Genomic DNA, 19,380 nt, shown 5'->3' with positions numbered 1-19,380 from the left:
GTGACGAGAAGGCAAAAGCCAATTCACGCGAATGCAGAGAACATTCCTTCCAGGCCACACCTCCCTGAAGAGTTCCTGAGACTTCATAAATCTTTATCCATAGGCGCATCTGTACAACCACGCCTTCCTCCAAACGGAGAAAACACTCCATTAAGAGCCTCACTCAGGGTCCCACTCCTAAGTCTATGAAGAAAGAACCAAAACAAAACAGGAAAAGTCGGAAAAAAAAAAAAATTAGACACCCCCCCAACCCACTGATTCTGAAGATGTTAACTTTTAGTAAGAAAAAAAAGAAAGGATTTTTCTTCTTCAGTGGGCATTTCTATTATCAATGTACTTTTAAAACCAAAGTTGGCAGGTTTAAAACATTTCCAACTGCATTTAGGGAACAAGAGTTCCTTTACTTTGAAGTATGTGCTCTCTGATCAAATAGAGCTATTTAAAAAAAAATTATCTATACTAATAAAAGGGTAATATGCTAATTAGACCGGACATCTTCCGGACGACCTTTCGAACAAAGCCACGGTTGCAGGGGCCAAGGCAGAGGCGGTTAGGGGTTATCAGGCCAAAACGGGGGAGCAGTTGAGGGCGATCAAACCGGCAAGAGGGGGGTGGGAATCAGGCCGGCAGGGGGGAGCAGTTAGGGGTCGATCAGACTGGCAGAGGGGAGGATCAGGCCGGCAGGGGAGCAGTTAGGGGGCGATTAGGCTGGCAGGCAGAGGCGGTTAGGGGCGATCAGGCAGGCAGGCAGGCAGGCAGGCAGGCGAGCGGTTAGGAGCCAGCGGTCCCAGATTGCAAGAGGGATGTCTGACTGCCAGTTATCCCTCGAGGGGTCCTGGATTGGAGAGGGTGCAGGCCGAGCTCAGGGACCCCAGCCCCATGCACGAATTTCGTGCACCAAGCCTCTAGTTAATTATAACTTAAATTACTCCCAAAAGCAATTTTCTACATAACACCTAACATCATATTCCCAAAAGCATTTTTATGGCTGTTTGGCCCAAATATTAATTTTAAAGGGCTGAAATCAACTGAGAAATAAACAGCAATCTAAAGAATGATCATCTTTTGCTTCACAGTGAGATTCGTGATGCGGGTTCCATCACTTAACATAATTCTGAAAAAAAGACACAAAAACTAATGATATTTCGTTATTAAGTGTTATTCTCAAAAATACTTCATAAATAAAAAATCGACCACCCCATTCCACCCTCAGTATCCTACCCACCAAAAAAAAAAAAAAAAAAGATCCTAAGAAAATCTCTCACCATGCCAACGTAAGGCATCGCTGAGCACTTTAGATTAAAAATGGTAAGTTGCTACGCCCAGTTAGAGAGGGTGCCAGGCTTAAGTCTACTCACACAGTTGAGGACGATGAGCAAACAGCTGTCCTGTGGCTTGAGACAGACATTAGCTTCCTGCCTTCCCTATGCTCACAAGCAGCTACTTAAAGTTTGAGTTTTAGGCAAGAAAACATGTTAAAGCCTTCGTGTTTCCCTGCAGCAGACGTCAGATTCATTCCTGTAACACATGCAACAGGAGACAGAGTTGAGACAGTTAAAATCGACCGGGCACACGGTAAGGGCCTAAAGGTTTAAGGAGTGCTTTCACTATTGCGGTGAGGTTAGATAAGAAAGGGTGGCTGAGGCACAATGAAGAAACAAAAATAATTGCAGTTGGCATTTGACACCGATGTGTAATACCACAACAGGTGACTTTAACATAGATCTTCCTTCCCCGGCCGCAAGCCAGGGGAGCAAGGGTTACTGTTTTCAATCATTTGTCTGCAAAGTAAGCCAACTAGGCTGTTGCTTTCCCCCTAAGGGTTAGCGAATTTATTCAGCATAAACAGCTATAAAACACCTAAAGAATAACTCTGACAGTGCCTGGCGGGACTTCAGAGGCCCCAGACCATCCCCGGGACCCTCCCGCTTGGGGAGGATGAGATCCTGGTCCTGCTGTGGCAGGAGCAGCAGCCACATTTCTGACATGTACTCTGAAGGTCACAGCACACCCCCAGATTCCAGTGTCTAGAGCACGTTACTGCTACAGGCTGACCACTGTTACAAGGCCTGTCTGAAAAAGAGAACGGCATTCAACCAAAATATCCCAGATAACTACCTTTCCCCTACATCAGTGGTCAGCAAACTCATTTGTCAACAGAGCCAAATATCAACAGTACAACGACTGAAATTTCTTTTGAGAGCCACATTTTTTAAACGTAAACTTCTAACACCACTTCTTCAAAATAGACTCGCCCAGGCCGTGGTATTTTGTGGAAGAGCCACACTCAAGGGGCCAAAGAGCTGCATTTGGCTCGCAAGCCGCGGTTTGCCAACCACTGCCCTACATATACACTACAGGTCCAGTGCACGAATTTGTGCACAGGTGGGGCCCCTCGAGGTTGGATGTGGGAGTGCACTGACAACAGGGGGCAACTCCTGTGTTGAGCGCCTGCCCCACGGTGGTCAGTGCACGTCATAGCGACCGGTCAGTTAGTCCCTTAGGCTTTTATGAAAATTCATGTACTGGGGGGAGGGGGGGGGCCTTAGCCCGGCCTGCCCCCTCTCACAGTCCGGGAGCCCTCAGGGGCAGGAGGTGACCCAGCAATCAAGGGAAGGCAACGCCCCATCACACCTCTGCTGCTGCCACTGCCGCAGCGCAAGCCTCGGCTGGCCCTGGTTACCTGAGCGTCGGGCAGCCCTGGGCAGCTGGGCAGCTGCCATCCGAGGCTTACCTGCACCTTGGGCCGGCCCTGGGCGGCTGGGGGGCTGAGGGGACTGGGCGCTGCCATCTTGTGGCTGTGGGTGCTGCCATATTTGAGTATGTGACAGTCAATTAGCAAATTCCCCCCTTATTGGCTTTGGGCACCACCATCTTTGTGAGAGTGTGATGGTCAATTAGCATATCCCCTCTTTATTAGATAGGAATGGCCTCAATTTCTACAGTAAATTTTAGGGAAAACGTTAGGATTTCATCAACAGTAAACTTACTATTTATATTAGCAGCAAGGTTTGAAAATGCCATGAGAGCCCTCACTGGTGTGGCTCAGTGGATAGAGCATCGGCCTATGGATCAAAGGGTCCTGGGCTCAATTCCAGTCAAGGCACTACCTCAGTTGCAGGCTCCTCCCCAGCCCTAGCTTTGGTCAGGGCTCATGCAGGAGGCATCCAATGGGTGTTTCTCTCTGTCTTTCCCTCTCCCTTCCACTCTCTCTAAAATCAGTGGAAAAACATCCTCGGGTGAGGATACAAAAAATTAAAAATAAAAATGCCATGAGAAATAGCAAACACGAGAATTTCATAAATTTTCAAGTATTATTTAATGCTGAAATATTTTCTGCACTTTTGCTATGCCCTATAAGATGACTAAAGGTTTGAGGGCTCATTTGAAACAACTCAAATGCTTCTTTATAATCTACTTATACTAACTACACAGATAATCCCAGGCCCTCACCACCACCTCAGTTAGAGCATCGTCTGTATACACCAAGTGTGCAGGTTCAAGCCCACTCATGGCGCATACAGGAATCAAACAATGAATGCATACATAAGCGGAACAACAAACCAAGGTTTCTCTCTCTCTCTATCTCAAATCAAAAAATAAAATTTAAACACATAATTCAAGACCTCGTGAAAGTTGTAACGTTATGGTATCATTTTCACACAAGTTAAAGTGCTTGTCCCAGAACCTGTGCCTCAGAGAACGTATGAAACCTGATGTTCACTGCAAGTTAAGTCCACACAATGACCCAAAAATAAACTGTACCAATCTCGGGCTGAAAAACCGTATGTAACACTTTAGGAGTGATTCAGGCAAAATTACCAAAGAATATTACGGTTCTCTGTGGACCCAAGTTTCACGAGGAATAGTATATACCGAGTCTCCAAGTATCCCCACAAACCACCAAAGGGAAAACAGTAACTTTTAAGTGGAAGAACCTGCAGACACCACATTAACCAAGATCAGAATTAGTGCCACGGATAACGGGGCAAGCGGACATGTGCCTGCTGACGTGGTGCACGGAGAAGCACACATCACTAACACAGCAATTCTGCCCCAGATGCATTTCCTAAACGTGATCCGACAAACCTATACTATGAGTAAACTAGAGGCCCAGTGCACAAATTCGTGCACCAGTGGGATCCCTCAGCCTGGCCTGTGGGATTGAGCCAAAACTGGCTCTCTGACATCCCCTGAGGGGTCGGGCCAAGGGACCCCACCGGTGCACGATTAGGGCCGGGGAGGGACGCGGGAGGTTGGCCAGCCGGGAAGGGGCCGCGGGAGGGCTCCAGGGCGTGACTGGCCTGTTTCTCTCAGTTCCAATCAGCTGGATCCCACAGCAGCAAGCTAACCTACCAGAGTGTCTGCCCCCTGGTGGTCAGTGCACATCATAGCGAGCGGTTGAGCGGTCTTAGCATATCATTAGCATATTACGCTTTCATTGGTTGAACGGACAACTGGACACTTAGCATATTGGGCTTTTATTATATAAGACTAGAGGCCCGATGCACGAAATTTGTGCAAGGGTAGGCCTTCTTCCCCGGGCTGTCAGCACCGGCTTCCCTCCAGCTGCCGGCGGGCACCCAGCCCGGCTGCGTCCGGAAGGATGTCCAGAAAGATGTCCGGTCTAATTAACATATTATGCTTTTATTATTATAGATGGTTTGCCATTCCAAAATGTCAATGTCATAAAAGACAAAGAGAAGCTAAGGTAATGTTCTGGTTAAATGAGAATAGAGACCTAACCACTAAATGCAATGGATGATTCTAGATTGGATCCTAGTCCAGAAGGAAAACTATAGGCAGTCCTCAGGTTACCACATACGTCGTTTCGTGGTTACGTCGCCATCTCCCATTTATTTATATAAAAAAAAAGTTCCGTCACTTCGACGTATGTACATAGGTGGTGCTTCATGTTTTTTATTATTTACTGTATTTACCACAAGCAAAGGTCAGGAATTGTTATCTTTCTTTTATTTTTTTTTGCTGTTTCACTTCATTACTGCTGTGTCTGTGCTCCATGTGAGTGACGTAGGTGCTTATGTAGGTGGGTTCCGACTTACGGCGAAAATCACGTTATGTCGCACTGTAGGAACGGATCTCCGACGTCACGCGAGGACCTACTGTAAAGAACATCACTGGGAGAACTAGAAATCGGAATGTGGACTGTGTTACTGTGTTAGAGAGTTGTATTATGTCAGTGTTAAATTTCCTCAATTCAGTCACTGAAATGTCCCTGGAAATAAGAGAATGCCCTCAGTCTTGGAAAACACACTTCTAATTATTACATGGTAAAGGGCCTGACACGTACAACTTATTCTCAAACAGTCCAGAAAAAAATAACATCACTGAGAATAACCAAGCACACGTGGCAGAATGTTAAAAAGTGGCATATCTTGCCAAGGACTATATGGGAATTATTTATATCATTAATGCAACTTTCTATAAATCTGAAATGATTTCCAAATAAGACCTGAACAAAACTTAACTTTTGAACCTGCCATTCTAAGGATGCTGAATACCTAATAAGGGAGCCAGAATTCCTATAATCTCCACACACCCAAACGCCAACCCAACAGCAATCCAACTTGGCATGTGATGATCTATTCAATGAATTATAAGAAACGGTGCTCTTGCCCTAGCCGGTGTGGCTCAGTGGATAGAGCATCGGCCTACAGACTGAAGGGTCCCGGGTTCGATTCCAGTCAAGGGCACATGCCCGGTTGCTGGCTCAATCCCTATTGGGGGGCATGCAGGAGGCAGCCAATCAATGATCCTCTCTCATCATTGAGGCTTCTACTCTCTCTTTCCCTTCCTCTCTGAAATCAATAAAAATGTATTTAAAAAAAAAAAAAAAAAGAAAGAAAGAAATGGTGCTCTTGTTTCAAACATCCCGTGCGGGGTCAATGCTGTGTGTGACTCCATGGATCCGAGTCAAGTGCATCTCCGCCTCCTCCCAACCTCGTTACTTCCGCAAACCGCACTGCCGCTGAAGAGAGACCGACTCCTCTAACCGGACACGCTGGCAAAAGTGTGTCTCCTGCTAAAAACTCCAAATTAATTTCTGGTTCCGCCAGGTAGCAAAGCAGAGCGAGTGATCACTCACACACAAGGAAAATTTGAAGACAAAACTCGGGCATGCCCACGAGAGGCCGAGGAAGCTCCCATTCACTATGGGCAGCGGAATGTTTCCGCCCCGAGGCCAACACACAAATGGGTAACTCCCACACATCCCAGGGGCAGAAAACCGTGAAATAAAGGGAGGAGGGGAACCAGAGAGAGGGGTGACTCAAGGCTGAGTGTCCACCTATGAAGTAGGAGGTCACGGTTTGACTCTGTCAGGGCATATGCCTGGGTTGCCGGCTCGATCCCCAGTGGGGACATGCAGGAGACAGCCAATCAATGATTTTCTCTCTCTCTCCCTCCCCCTTCCTCTCTGAAATCAATAAATATATATATATTTTAAAAAATAAAAATAAAAAGAAGAAAAGCTGCCCTAGCCGGTTTGGCTCAGTGGATAGAGCGTCGGCCTGCGGACTAAAGTGTCCCGGGTTCGATTCCAGTCAAGGGCATGTACCTTGGTTGTGGGCACATCCCCAGTGGGGGGTGTGCAGGAGGCAGCTGATCGATGTTTCTCTCTCATCGATGTTTCTAACTCTCTATCCCTCTCCCTTCTGCTCTGTAAAAAAATCAATAAAATATATATTTTTTAAAAATTGACCTTAAAAAGAAGAAGAAAAGCCTTCCATTTAAATGAGCGCAGAGGTCCCACTCCTAGGTTTTACACACACCCACACAACGACGTGTCCTCGAATCACATAGTGGCCTGATCCGAAAGGGCCAAGAACTGGGAACCACCCAAATGCCCACCGAATGGTGATGCATCAACCACCTGTGGAATGTCCACACAGTGACTACCCTTCCGCCACAGAGACGTGCGCTGCGGCTGCAGCTGATGACCTGGCTGAGGCTGCACAGCGCTGTGCCAGCAGAGTGAAGACAGACCACGCTGTGTGGGGCTCCACTGACAGGAAGTGCCACGAAGGCAACTATGACAGAAAGCAGATGCGGGGTGAGCGCAGGTTACGCCCAAGGGGCACGAGGAAAATGGGGTGATGGCCATGTTCCTGGTGATCACGGTGGTGGGCTTGTCACAACCAAGACTGCACATTTAAAAATCGCCAAATCTGCCCGGCTGGTGTGGCTCCGTGGTTGAGCAGTGACCTAGGAACCAAGAGGTCCCTGGTTTGATTCCCAGTCAAGGGCACATGCCCAGGTTGCAGGTTTGATCCCCAGTAGGGGACGTCAAGAGGCAGCTGATCGATGATGTTTCTCCCTAATTGATGTTTCTCTCTCTCCATCCCTCTTGCTTCCTCTGTCTCTAAAAATCAATACAAACATATTTAAAAAAAAATAGTAAATTTTATTATATGCAAATCTACTGCGATAAAGCTGATTTAAACAATAAACTAGAACCAAGGAGTGGAAAGGGCCATTTTGATTCAAAATATGACTCAGTAATCCTGTGCTCGGTGGAGGATAAGTATTACAAGTCTGAGTTATGCCAAGAGGATCCATATAACCAACGAGTTCAGGTTTCAACAAGGATCAGTTTTCTACTAAGTAAATATTTTATGTGTTCTATCTTAAATAATTTTTTAACTATTCTCATTATTTCTAAGCAGAGAAATAAAACTTTTCCCTTTTTTACCTTCCCTCTACATTCACTTCTTAGATCATGTCAACACCTTGAAAATGATGTGGTACCTACACCCTGGCTGGTCTGGCTCAGTGGGTAGAGTGTCGGCCTGCGGACTGAAGGGTCCCGGGTTTGATTCCGGTCAAGGGCATGTACCTCAGTTGCAGGCTCGATCCCCAATAGGGGGCGTGCAGGAGGCAGCCGATCAATGATTCTCTCTCATCACTGATGTTTCTATCTCTCTTTCTCCCTTCCTCTCTGACACCTATAATATATATATATATGTACATGTGTGTACACACACACACACACACACATATTTAAAATAAAAAAATGATGTGGTACCTTGAACAAGGTCAACTTGGACTGCTTTTTAAAGAACACATCATTATTTTATAATAAGTATGAACATGAACTGAAGCTTGAACGTGTTCATCTCGAATTTTTAAAGTTGTGTGTGTAGCAGTGTTTCTACTAAACATTATTTGCTAGTTGCAGATTTTAAAATATAACTGACATCAAGTAAATTATTGCATTTCTGCAAAAAATACCTCCCAAATAAAGGCAGCAGCTCAATCATTAAAGTTATATTACAAAATAATTCATATTCCTAAGTTTTCAATTTTTCACATAACTTAAAAGATTCGTAAAAAAGAAAAAAGATTCTTCACTAGCATCTACCTAATAAAACAGTAATATGCAAATTGACCACACCCTCACCACGCCCACCAGCCCAAGCCACACCCACCAGCCAATCAGGGCGAGTATGCAAATTACCCAACAAAGATGGCGGTTAATTTGAATATGCTGAGGGAGGGAGGAGTGAAGACTGAAGACAACTTAGAAGGAAGAGGGAGGAAAAGCGGAAAGCAAGGTGGCTGCCAGAGGGAAAGCCCGGGTGGGGTGGGGCGGAGCGGGGCGGGCGGCAGCGGCCTGCGAGTGCAGGCGCAGTGGCCGCAACAGCGGCGGCAGCGGCAGCACATGCGGCCGCAGCGTCCGCTTGCAGGATTTTTCCTGCAAATGGGCTACTAGTTCAAATATAAAATTAAAGATGAACTTATAGTAAATTGGGTAATTTGAGGCCAACAGACTTCTTTTTTTAAAAAAATATATTTTATTGATTTTTTACAGAGAGGAAGGGAGAGGGATAGAGAGTTAGAAACATCGATGAAAGAGAAACATCGATCAGCTGCCTCCTGCACACCCCCTACTGGGGATGTGCCCACAATCAAGGTACATGCCCTTGACCGGAATCGAACCTGGGACCCTTCAGTCCACAGGCCGACGCTTTATCCACTGAGCCAAACCGGTTTTGGCCCAACAGACTTCTTCATAAAACTTTTGGATCTTAAAAGTATTTTTACCAAAAAAAAAAAAAAAAAAAAAAAAATTAAGCCATCTGGCGTTGCTCAGTAGTTAAGCATCAACCTATGAGCCAGGAGGTCATGGTTCAATTTGCGGTCAGGGCATATGCCTTGGTTGTGGGCTTGATCCCCAGTCGGGGGGGTGCGCAGGAGGCAGCCGATCCATGATTCTCTCTCATTGAGGATACACAGTTGATTTTTTTTAAGTATCCAACAACCATTAAATCGTTTTCCCCTATAAAACACTCTTGCATTCACCTTGGTTAGCAGTTATCTTGCAGAGCAACACTATGGGTTACAAGTGGGATAAATACACACAGAGAAAACCAAGGACAAAAACATCACTTCCCAGAAACGAGGCGCACGTCAATACGCACGCCACATTCCTGGCCAAGGTTAGGCGTGCTGGTTTTGTTGTTGGTTTTTTAATAAGAAAGCGTTTTTTGGTTTTAGATGGTAAGACACACTCTGTCATAACTTTATTTTAAAAAATATGTATTCTTTTATTGATTTCAGAGAGGAAGGGAGAGGGAGAGATAGAAACATCAATGATGAGAGAGAATCATGGATTGGCTGCTTCCTGCACTCCCCCCACTGGGGATGGAGCCCACAACCCTGGGCATGTGCCGTTGGCCAAAAAGTCCGCAGGCCGATGCTCTATCCACTGAGCCACACCGGCCAGGGCTAGGCGTGCAGTTTTGATAGCACAGATGTCAGGAGTCATCGGTCTTGCTCAGACTGCATTTCCAGTCAGTACCTGGCACAAACCTGCATGGACTAGGTCCTCTATGTTTACATGGAGTTCTAGGCACTGAAGTGTTTATATAACGAATTAACATTTGACCTGCATTTATTCACATCACAGAAACAAAGGCTGGTCCTGTCACCTGTTTGCCCACCAGTGAACATGCCTGGGTTGCGGGTTCCATCCCAGCAGGTTGCGATAGATGATGTTCCTCTCTCTGTCCTTGTCCCTTCCTCTCTCTCTAAAAATCAATAAAAACATTAAAAAACAAAGAAACTCTGAACCCCTAATATATCAACTATAGGAAATCCAATCACCCAAGTAAAAATCAAATGAACAAACTTGTCCATCTTTAATTTGTAGGATCAGGGAATGCTTTTTAAAAATATATATATATTATTGATTTTTTACAGAGAGGAAGGGAGAAGGATAGAGTTAGAAACATTGATGAAAGAGAAACATCCATCAGCTGCCTCCTGCACACCCGCTACTGGGGATGTGCCCGCAACCAAGGTACATGCCCTTGACCAGAATCGAACCTGGGACCCTTCAGTCCACAGGCCGACGCTCTATCCGGTGAGCCAAACCTGTTAGCGCAATCAGGGAATGTTTTAACAGTGTAGAACATATTAATCCAGTGTAAATTAACTCTTTTCCACCTTCTAGGCCATTTAATCTCTGACAATCTAAAAATAATATGTCCGATGATATATCCATTTTTAAGACTTTCTAATTTGTACTATATTCTCTTTGAGAATTTAATGGCACCCATAGGTCGTTTTAAAAAGCCAATATACTATATATAGAGGTATGTATATACAAAGCACAATTGAAGAAGTCTCTTTTTCACACCATTAAAATACCCTACATGCATATTTCTATTACTTCTTTTTTTTTTATTAATATATTTTATTGATTTTTTACAGAGAGGAAGAGAGAGGGAGAAAGAGTTAGAAATATCGATGAGAGAGAAACATCGATCCGCTGCCTCCTGCACACTCCCCACTGGGGATGTGCCCGCAACCAAGGTCCATGCCCTTGACCGGAATCGAACCTGGGACCTTTCAGTCCACAGGCCGACGCTCTATCCACTGAGCCAAACCGGTTTCAGCTACTTCTAATACTGAAAATAAAAACTAGTAATTGGACACATTTTCAAATGTCACGTCTCCCTTAATTAGGAAAAGCAGCAGCGGCGTATTAGCTCTGAAACGACCGAGGAGTCGGCACCGGAACCGGCACTGACCTGGTGGCAGCTTACAGAGACCACCTGGGTAATTTGGGCTCCTGGGTCGGTGGTACCTGATGTGCTGTTCGGCAGGCCGGCCCCAGCCACCCCCAAAAGGCCTTTCTCTCCTATTTCTCTGTGCCGTCATAAAACAGAACAGCTGACTAAGCACCGTACCCTCTGAAGCCACTTAGCATTCAGGGGCAAACTGTTTCCACTTCACCAACCAGGTGCTCTATTTATTTATTGTTCTCCTTACTGATTGGTCCTAAACCCGCTGGGGGAGGGCCCACTGGCGCCAACGCTGGCCTCAATGTATTTATTGCCAGGAGCCAGCACCAAAGGCCCGAGGGAGTCTGCCTCAAACTTTCAGGAGCTAAGCAAGGTGAAAAAGCCAAGTTTTCCCGAAATGCTCACTAAACCTGGATTTCCCTCTGTAACCTTTACGCCAGTGTTTCTCAAATCCACGGATTAACAGCATCAGAAATATGCTCACATCTGTGTCCTACTCCATACCGGCTGACTCCATTTCTGGAGCCCCAGTCCAAGCATTAGCACGCTCCAACCAGCTCCTAAGGGATTTTCAGGTTCACCTTTGAGAACCACTCTTAGACACCCATAGGAAATTATTGCTTCAGAACAGAACACATCCTATATAATAAAGAGGTGATATGCAAATTGACCCTCATGCCCTTACACAAGATGGCCGCCACAAGATGGCCTGCAGGGACAGGCAGTTAGGGGTGACCAGGCCGGCAGGGGAAGGCAGTTAGGGGTGACCAGGCCAGGGGGGGGGGGGACCAGTCCGGCAGGGGAGGGCAGTTGGTGGGGGGACCAGTCCAGCAGGGGAGGGCAGTTGGGGGAGACCAGTCCGGCAGGGGAGGGCAGTTGGGGGGGGGACCAGTCCGGCAGGGGAGGGCAGTTGGGGGGGACCAGGCCTGCAGGGGAGGACAGTTGGGGGGGACCAGTCCGGCAGGGGAGGGCAGTTGGGGGACTGACCAGTCCGGCAGGGGAGGGCAGTTGGGGGGACGACCAGTCCGGCAGGGGAGGGCAGTTGGGGGGGGGCCAGTCCAGCAGGGGAGGGCAGTTGGGGGGGGGGGGCAGTCCGGCAGGGGAGGGCAGTTGGGGAGGACGACCAGTCCGGCAGGGGAGGGCAGTTGGGGAGGACGACCAGTCCGGCAGGGGAGGGCAGTTGAGGAGGACGACCAGTCCGGCAGGGGAGGGCAGTTGGGGGCGAACAGGCCAGCAGGGGAGGGCAGTTGGGGGCGACCAGGCTGGCAGGGGAGGGCAGTTAGGGTTGACCAGGTCTGCAGGGGAGGGCAGTTGGGGGCAATCGGGCCGGCAGGGGAGCAGTTAGGTGTTGATCAGGCTGGCAGACAAGTGGTTAGGGGGTTATCAGGCTGGCAGGCAAACGAGCGGTTGGGAGCCGGCAGTCCTGGATTGTGAGAGGGATCCCAGATTGGAGAGGGTGCAGGCTGGGCTGAGGGACACCCTCACCCCCCCCCCGCCCCCACCCAGTGCATGAATTTCGTGCACCGAGTCTCTAGTAAGTACATATTTACAGTTGAAAGAAAAATGGTTTCAAATGACTACAAAGTTGGTAACTTTAGAATAACTGAGGTCAATTAAAATTAGGTCAAAAGCTGCATTTCAAAAGAAACCTCTCAAAAAACCAATGGTTTCCCACTATAAACTTTGGAGAACCACTATTTAATTTTTTTGCAAGTGCTTTTTGCTGGCTAGATGTAAGAAAACATGATCATGGAACAAGTACAAGTGATATTACCTTTTCAGCATTTAGAGATCATGACAACTAAAATAAGGGGAGTATTAATATAGAGATTTGCTACTCATATTTGGGGACAAAAAGTGAGTAGCTACCAAGATTTGGAATCCATTGAGATAAGATACATTATATGTTTTATGCAATTACCTAAAAATTTAAGATAAATTATTTTGTATTGTTTATGAAAGCTAAATAATACAGTCTTTTCAAATGATATATTATTTTATTATTATAAAATGTTATAACATTTAAAACCTATCAAATGAACTGTTGTTTTGCATTCTTATTATTCTAAAAAGCAGCAATTATTTTGGGTAGTAATATATGCCAAGTAAAATTTGAGCTGGGCCGTGATGACTCAGTGGTTGAGTGTCAAACTATGAACCAGGATGTCATGGTTCAATTCCCAGGCTTGATCCCTGACCGTGCAGGAGGCAGCCGATCAATGATTCTCTCTCATCATTGATGTTTCTGTCTCTTGCTCCTTCTTCCTTCCTCTCTAAAATCAATTAAAATATATACATATATATTTTAAAATTTTAAAAATATTTTTTATTTCAGAGAGGAAGGGAGAGGGGAGAGATAGAAACATCAATGATGAGAATCAGTGATCGGCTGCCTTCTGCACGCCCCCTACTGGGGATCGAGCTGGCAACCCGAGCATGTGTCCTTGACCAAATTAACCTGGGACCCTTCAGTCCATAGGCTGACGCTCTATCCACTGAGCAAAACCAGCTAGGGCAATAAAAATATATTTTTAAAAAGTTTGATCCTCTATAATACCATAATGGTTAAAAAAACAACAGCAAACCCAAACCCCAAAAACTTCTGCTTTTATAATGAGCAATCATGCATTTTTATTAAAAGTTTATAACTGCATCAACTCTGGACTACAGAATTCAACCCCTTCAAAGAAAACAACATTCATCTGTATTTTCAAAAGTTCTTTTTACTTGATCTCTTTCTCTTACCACCAAGATGCTTTCAAAACTACACATGAAAAAGGATGTTTTCTGTTTTGTTTTTGTTTCTTTGGTGTGTTTTTTTTTGGATCAAAAAGGATGTGTGTTTTTTTAAGCCCAATAGGGCTGCCTTTGCCTTAAAATATGCTAGTGGGGGATAATGAAGAGAAATAAAGAATAAATAAACATAATTAAAAAGTGATTCTAAATCAACTATTTCTAAGTTTACCTCAATTGTTTTCTAGGTGAGGTTAGCTGCAGCATTTCACTATTTTGATGATATTATATTTGATGTGAAAAAATACGTGTGGCCTGTTTTCCTACCTGTAAATGACTCAATAGCTTGACTTGGGTTCCCAGGTGGACGCTTCATACACCTGGATGCAAAAATGGCCCCCAGGCCGGGGCTCACTGCCGCCTGAGGAGGTCAGCAGGGTCTCACACGGCTCAGGTAAAGTCTGTCACACTAGACCTCATCCTCCCCTTACAGCCTGGCCTCCAGCTTTTATTAAATTGAGGAATTCAACAGCTTTGAAATTCCAAACTTACCACACACGGAAAACTACCTTTATTTTCCCTCTGTCTCATTCTTTTATCTTTTTACTAGAGGCCCGGTGCATGAATTCATGCACAGATGGGGTCCGGCCGGCCTGCCCCTATGGGGGCTTATCGGGCCAGGCCGGCAGGGGCAAGGGGCTGCGGGCGGTTGGCTGGCCGGCCCAATCCTGACTGGGGTGTTGGGGGCTGATCAGGGGCGACTGGGGCCCAGATCAGGCTGGTTGACTGCCAAAGTGCGCATCACAGCCACCTGTTGTTCTGGTCCTTCCACTGTTCTGGTGGTTGGGCTTTTATATATATAGCTATTCTGCACATTTTAAAGTGTCTATCTTGTTTGGGATGTTCAAAAAAAAAAACAACTGTCAGTACTGCTTTAAAAAAAATGTTTTCCTTAAAGCACTTGTAGACGAAGGCCAAGTGTTCGAGTCTCCCTAGAAGGAAGGCCTAGTGAAGTGGAGCCGAGTGGGGGAAGGCTGGAGACACAGAGGGCCGGCCTAGGAGGCACAGGGCTCCTGGGTGAGAAGGGCTTCGCCAAGTTCAGGTCCAAGTGTGGAGCCGCTCATCAGCTAAGGCAACCTCGGGCCAGCCAGTCAGCCTTTCTAAAAGGCCTCACTTGGCCCTAGCTGGTTTGGCTCAGTGGATAGAGTGTCGGCCTGCGGACTGAAGGGTCCCAGGTTCGATTCCAGTCAAGGGTACGGGCCTGGGTTGCGGGTTCGATCCCCAGTGTGGGGCGTGCAGGAGGCAGCCGATCCATGATTCTCATCATTGATGTTTCTCTCTCTCCCTCTCCCTTCCTCTCTGAAATCAATAAAAATATATTTAGAAAACAAAAAAAATAAAATAAATAAATAAATGCCCTCACTAGTTACACGAAGGGAACGGCCCTTAACTTTTTCAAAGTCGTCTGGGGACTGCAGCCGAGAATGTTCATCACAGAACCGGCTGGTGTGGTCACGCTCCCGAGGTAGGTAAGAAAGTTCAAAGGGCAACAAGGAACCAGGCCGCCGAGCCGCACGGTGAAGAGTGGGGTCCAGAGCCAGAGCTGGAGGCAGCCATCAGGCAGGAGGCTGTTAAGTCCTCGCAGTGAGAAAGCAGCGTGGCCTGTGCTGAGAGGGAGGAGAGGCGTGTGGAGCCTAGAGAGACTGTGGATGTGAAGTGGACAGGAAGCTGTGGCCACCGGGGAAGCAGAGGGCGGGTCAGAGCACACCCAGAATCTGGCTTTCAGGCCGTACCACCCACTGGCTGTGACCGGAGGGGAAGGGTCTGAGAGAGACTGCGGGGAAGACAAAGAAGCGGTCAAGCTGAGCCTTGCTGAGGTCCATGTAGGTACGGAAGAAGGGATGACCGTGGGTCGCATATAAAAATCCTGGATTTAAGCCCTGACCGGTGTGGCTCAGTGGATAGAGCATCAGCCTGGGGACTGAAGGGTCCCGGGTTCGATTCCGGTCAAGGGCATGTTCCTTGGTTGCGGGCACATCCCCAGTAAGGGGGGTGCAAGAGGCAGCTGATCGAAGTTTCTAATTCTCTATCCCTCTCCCTTCCTCTCTGAAAAAAAATCAATAAAATATATATTTTTTAAAAATCCTGGATTTAAGATGCAGGTCTCGGAACCATTCATACGCACGTATGTTAACCGAACAATGGACTGAAGGTTACCCCAGGAGCACAGCGAGAACAGTGGTCAGGTCAGAACCCTCTGCAATTTGCATACCTCATAGTTGTGAAGAGGGAACTTGGCACAAGCAGGAGGCGGCCTAGGCAGTGTCATGACACGAATGGGAGGAGCCTCAGAAGGAAAAAGTTATCAACAAAAGAACTGCCTGCTAACACACTGGCCGACGTTTCCGAAGAAGCCGTACAGGAAATACATGGCAAACGGCCGGCCCTGTTCTGGAGAACAAAGAGACCTTGTCACAGCTTCTAGGGGAAGTGTTAGCGACTTGTTGCCCATTAAAGTCATTCCTCCTGGTATTAGAAAAAATAAAGCTCCGTTTTTCTCCATTCTAAAAGAATGAGAGAGAGCCATCACGTCTCAACTTGCCTCAATGTCGCATCATGCCAAGAGTTTACTTCTCCCTCCAGAAAACTGGTTTCTTCTTTTTTTTTTTAAAAAAAAAAAATGTTTTATTGATTTTTTACAGAGAGGAAGGGAGAGGGTAAGTGAGTTAGAAACATCGATGAGAGAGAAACACCCATCAGCTGCCTCCTGCACACCCTCTACTGGGGATGTGCCCACAACCAAGGTACATGCCCTTGACGGAATCGAACCTGGGACCCCCGAGTCTGCAGGCCAACGTTCTATCCACTGAGCCACACTGGCTAGGGCTAGAAAACTGGTTTCTACCTCTGAAGGACACCTATGTACTAAAAGGGAGTACTAGCTCCCCTGACTCAGTCAACCAGAGACCAGGACAGGAGAGAGACAGAGATACGATGAAAAGACACCCCTTCCTCCCAGTTCTCGTGCCCCCCCTCCCCCCGGGACTAAAGAGGAAGGTGCCTTTAACTGGGATGCCCATTACCAGGGAACCCACAGCCAAACTTGAAATGACTTTTCCTAAAACTGTTATATTTACAGTTATCTTCATCGCTACCTGGCAGCAATCAAATTAATCGGTTAGGAAGAAAATTAAACACGTCTTCTCAAATGCAGGACAAAGGAAATATTCATGACATAAATATTTAAGCACCCACACAATTTTTTAAATATTCAAGTGAAACTCGATCGTTCTATTCATGAATAAAGTATTTCTCGGTCTAAATGCTGGCCTATCTAGGAAATTCAAATGCCTAGATGATGTATTTCATAAGAATTCTCTCACTAAATAAAAGTGGTTCGTTTTAAGTTTTTCTTTTCTATTCCAAACAAGAAAACCAGTGTCTGGAAAAGTTGAACTTTTCGGGTCTGACAAACAAAATAGAAAAAATAAATAAATAAATAAACCTTCCCCCGAAGGAAACACAATAACCAACATTGGCTCTGAAAGCTGGATACACCAAGTTACCAGTAAATTGAAGTGAAAATGTACAGAGAAGTTCTTTAAATGTCAAAACGAGCTAGACACATTCCAGATTACACAGGCTCCATTACCGGTGCATCCATGAGTTAGAGCTTAACCCATGACTTGCCACTGCCTTCCATTTACAAATGGCATTAGGACTTTCACCTGCCTTGATTTTTGCTTTAGAACAACTTCTCCAGTTCATTCCGGAACAACAGTTAACGAGTTCATAACGTGGGCAGTGGCAGGCTCTCCCAGCTCACACACTCACTGGCCAGAGTCCACGTGATCTGTAGCTATTGCCACACAAAGCATGCTCTTAAAGACAGACAGACAGACAGGCAGGCAGCATGCCCAGGACCACCTGCCACCTCGGGGACGCAGCCATCTCCCCTTTAACTGACAATCTGTGACATACCAGGAAGGAGCTGACATATCACTTTAAATCCTACACCTGGATACACATTTTCTGCATCTACGTTGCATTTTAAAAATTCAGAAAGGCACCAAGGGTGACAAAGGCTCCTCAGATCTGTTCAGGGACCGGTAACGTGGGGTTGAGTGGCACTGGCCCAGCCCCCTCTCTACCAGTGTTTCTGAGATGCAGTATTTCAAGAAGGGATTTCTTCTGGTGTGTGCTTCCCAGCAGCAGGTACCCAGGAAAGCAGGCCTGAGCCACAATGCCAGTGTGAAATATTAAGCCCTTCATGGATGGAAAGCAATAGATGCAATAAGTAAAATACCCAAAGATATAATTGCTCACTTAAAAATGTTCCCAATTTCCTTTAGGTGATTTTAATGTCCAGAAAATGGATTTCGACACATCTACATACTGGAAAAAAGAATTTAAACTAGGCTGTTAGTTTAGGCAAAACGAATGAACAACTAACTCAGGGCCTGAGAGGCAGTTTAACAGAACATTTCAGGGCTCCTGTTAAAGAAATTCTGAATCACTTCCCGCTGGTGGCAATATAAATTGGAATACCCTTTCTGAAAAGCAATTTGGCCAATGAAGTGTTCACATGCTTTGATCTAGGTAAGCCCACTCCGGGCGATTTTCCCAAAGCAAATAAATCATTTAAAGGAAAAGAGACATATTTTTTAAATGTACACATAGAAGTCTGTTCAACGCAATGCCACTTTAAATGGTGAAACATTAGGAACAATCTAAATATAAAACAGGCAAAAGCCTAAAGTAAGGTCCCACTAACAAAAACAATTATGTAGCATCAGAAATTAAAACAAGTTGAACATCAGATGATACAGTGTAGTAAAAAAAAATAAAATCTGCACTTCTTTACAAGTGTGGGAAAAATACAAGAACATGGTAGGATACAGAAGGGAAGATAAAAAAAAATAAGACCACCACACAAAGATCTTGTGGGTATGTGGGTGACTTTCTTAGTTTTTAAAAAATTATTATTATTATCATGACTGCTGCATTATTTAAGCGATAGAGTAGAAAAGCATGAATTTAAAAACCACTGCATGGTCTTTAGAAGCAGTATAGCAAATATAAGTATTATACTGGCTGAAATGCTTATCTAGCACTTGTGTTGATGACTCAATTAAACTTTTGTACCTTAATTTCTGTGAAATCAAAGAACCACCATGTGAAGAAAACAGCCCTTAAAGAAAACTTCTGGCACTGAAATAACACAATTCTTTCCTAAGTGAGAAATGTCAACAGATTCACAGACACTTTGGGGAAAAAAGTTTTGGTAGCCTATATATAATTCATTTCCTGTTACAAAAGGGTGTTAATTACTTATCCACACCTTGGAAATAAAGTTTGAAGGAGAACGCAGTTTCACCTTGTCCGTATAAAATAAATCAATGATTTTTTAAAAGAAAGCTAAAGTGATAAGCATATTAAAAATGCTAACATATTGCTAGATTTAAAATAAATTGAAGTTAAAGGGGGGGGGTGTGCAGGGGAAAAAATTAAACTGGCATTTCATGTTTTTAAACACACACACACACACACACGCACATTTAAGCCTTTCACACCTGTCTTTTAGCAACTTCACATCTTA

The 19,380-nt window shown here is 45.5% G+C and overlaps 1 protein-coding gene across 6 annotated transcripts in view; it reads right to left on the bottom strand.

The window, feature by feature from the left end:
• ZFAND6 (zinc finger AN1-type containing 6) overlaps nt 1-19,380 on the bottom strand; it is a 59,119-nt gene that overhangs the window by 29,288 nt on the left and 10,451 nt on the right. For 2 of the 6 annotated variants that reach the window (XM_028138545.2, XM_028138547.2), the window contains exon 2: nt 1,359-1,518. The exons of the other annotated variants lie outside the window; for them this stretch is intronic. The gene's annotated coding sequence lies outside the window, so the exon portion shown is untranslated. The remainder of the gene's footprint in view (nt 1-1,358; nt 1,519-19,380) is intronic. 6 annotated transcript variants of the gene reach the window in all.

This window comes from Eptesicus fuscus, chromosome 25, assembly GCF_027574615.1.
Source record: "Eptesicus fuscus isolate TK198812 chromosome 25, DD_ASM_mEF_20220401, whole genome shotgun sequence".
Classification (NCBI taxonomy): domain Eukaryota; kingdom Metazoa; phylum Chordata; class Mammalia; order Chiroptera; family Vespertilionidae; genus Eptesicus; species Eptesicus fuscus.
This window is presented reverse-complemented; position numbering and strand designations above follow the sequence as displayed.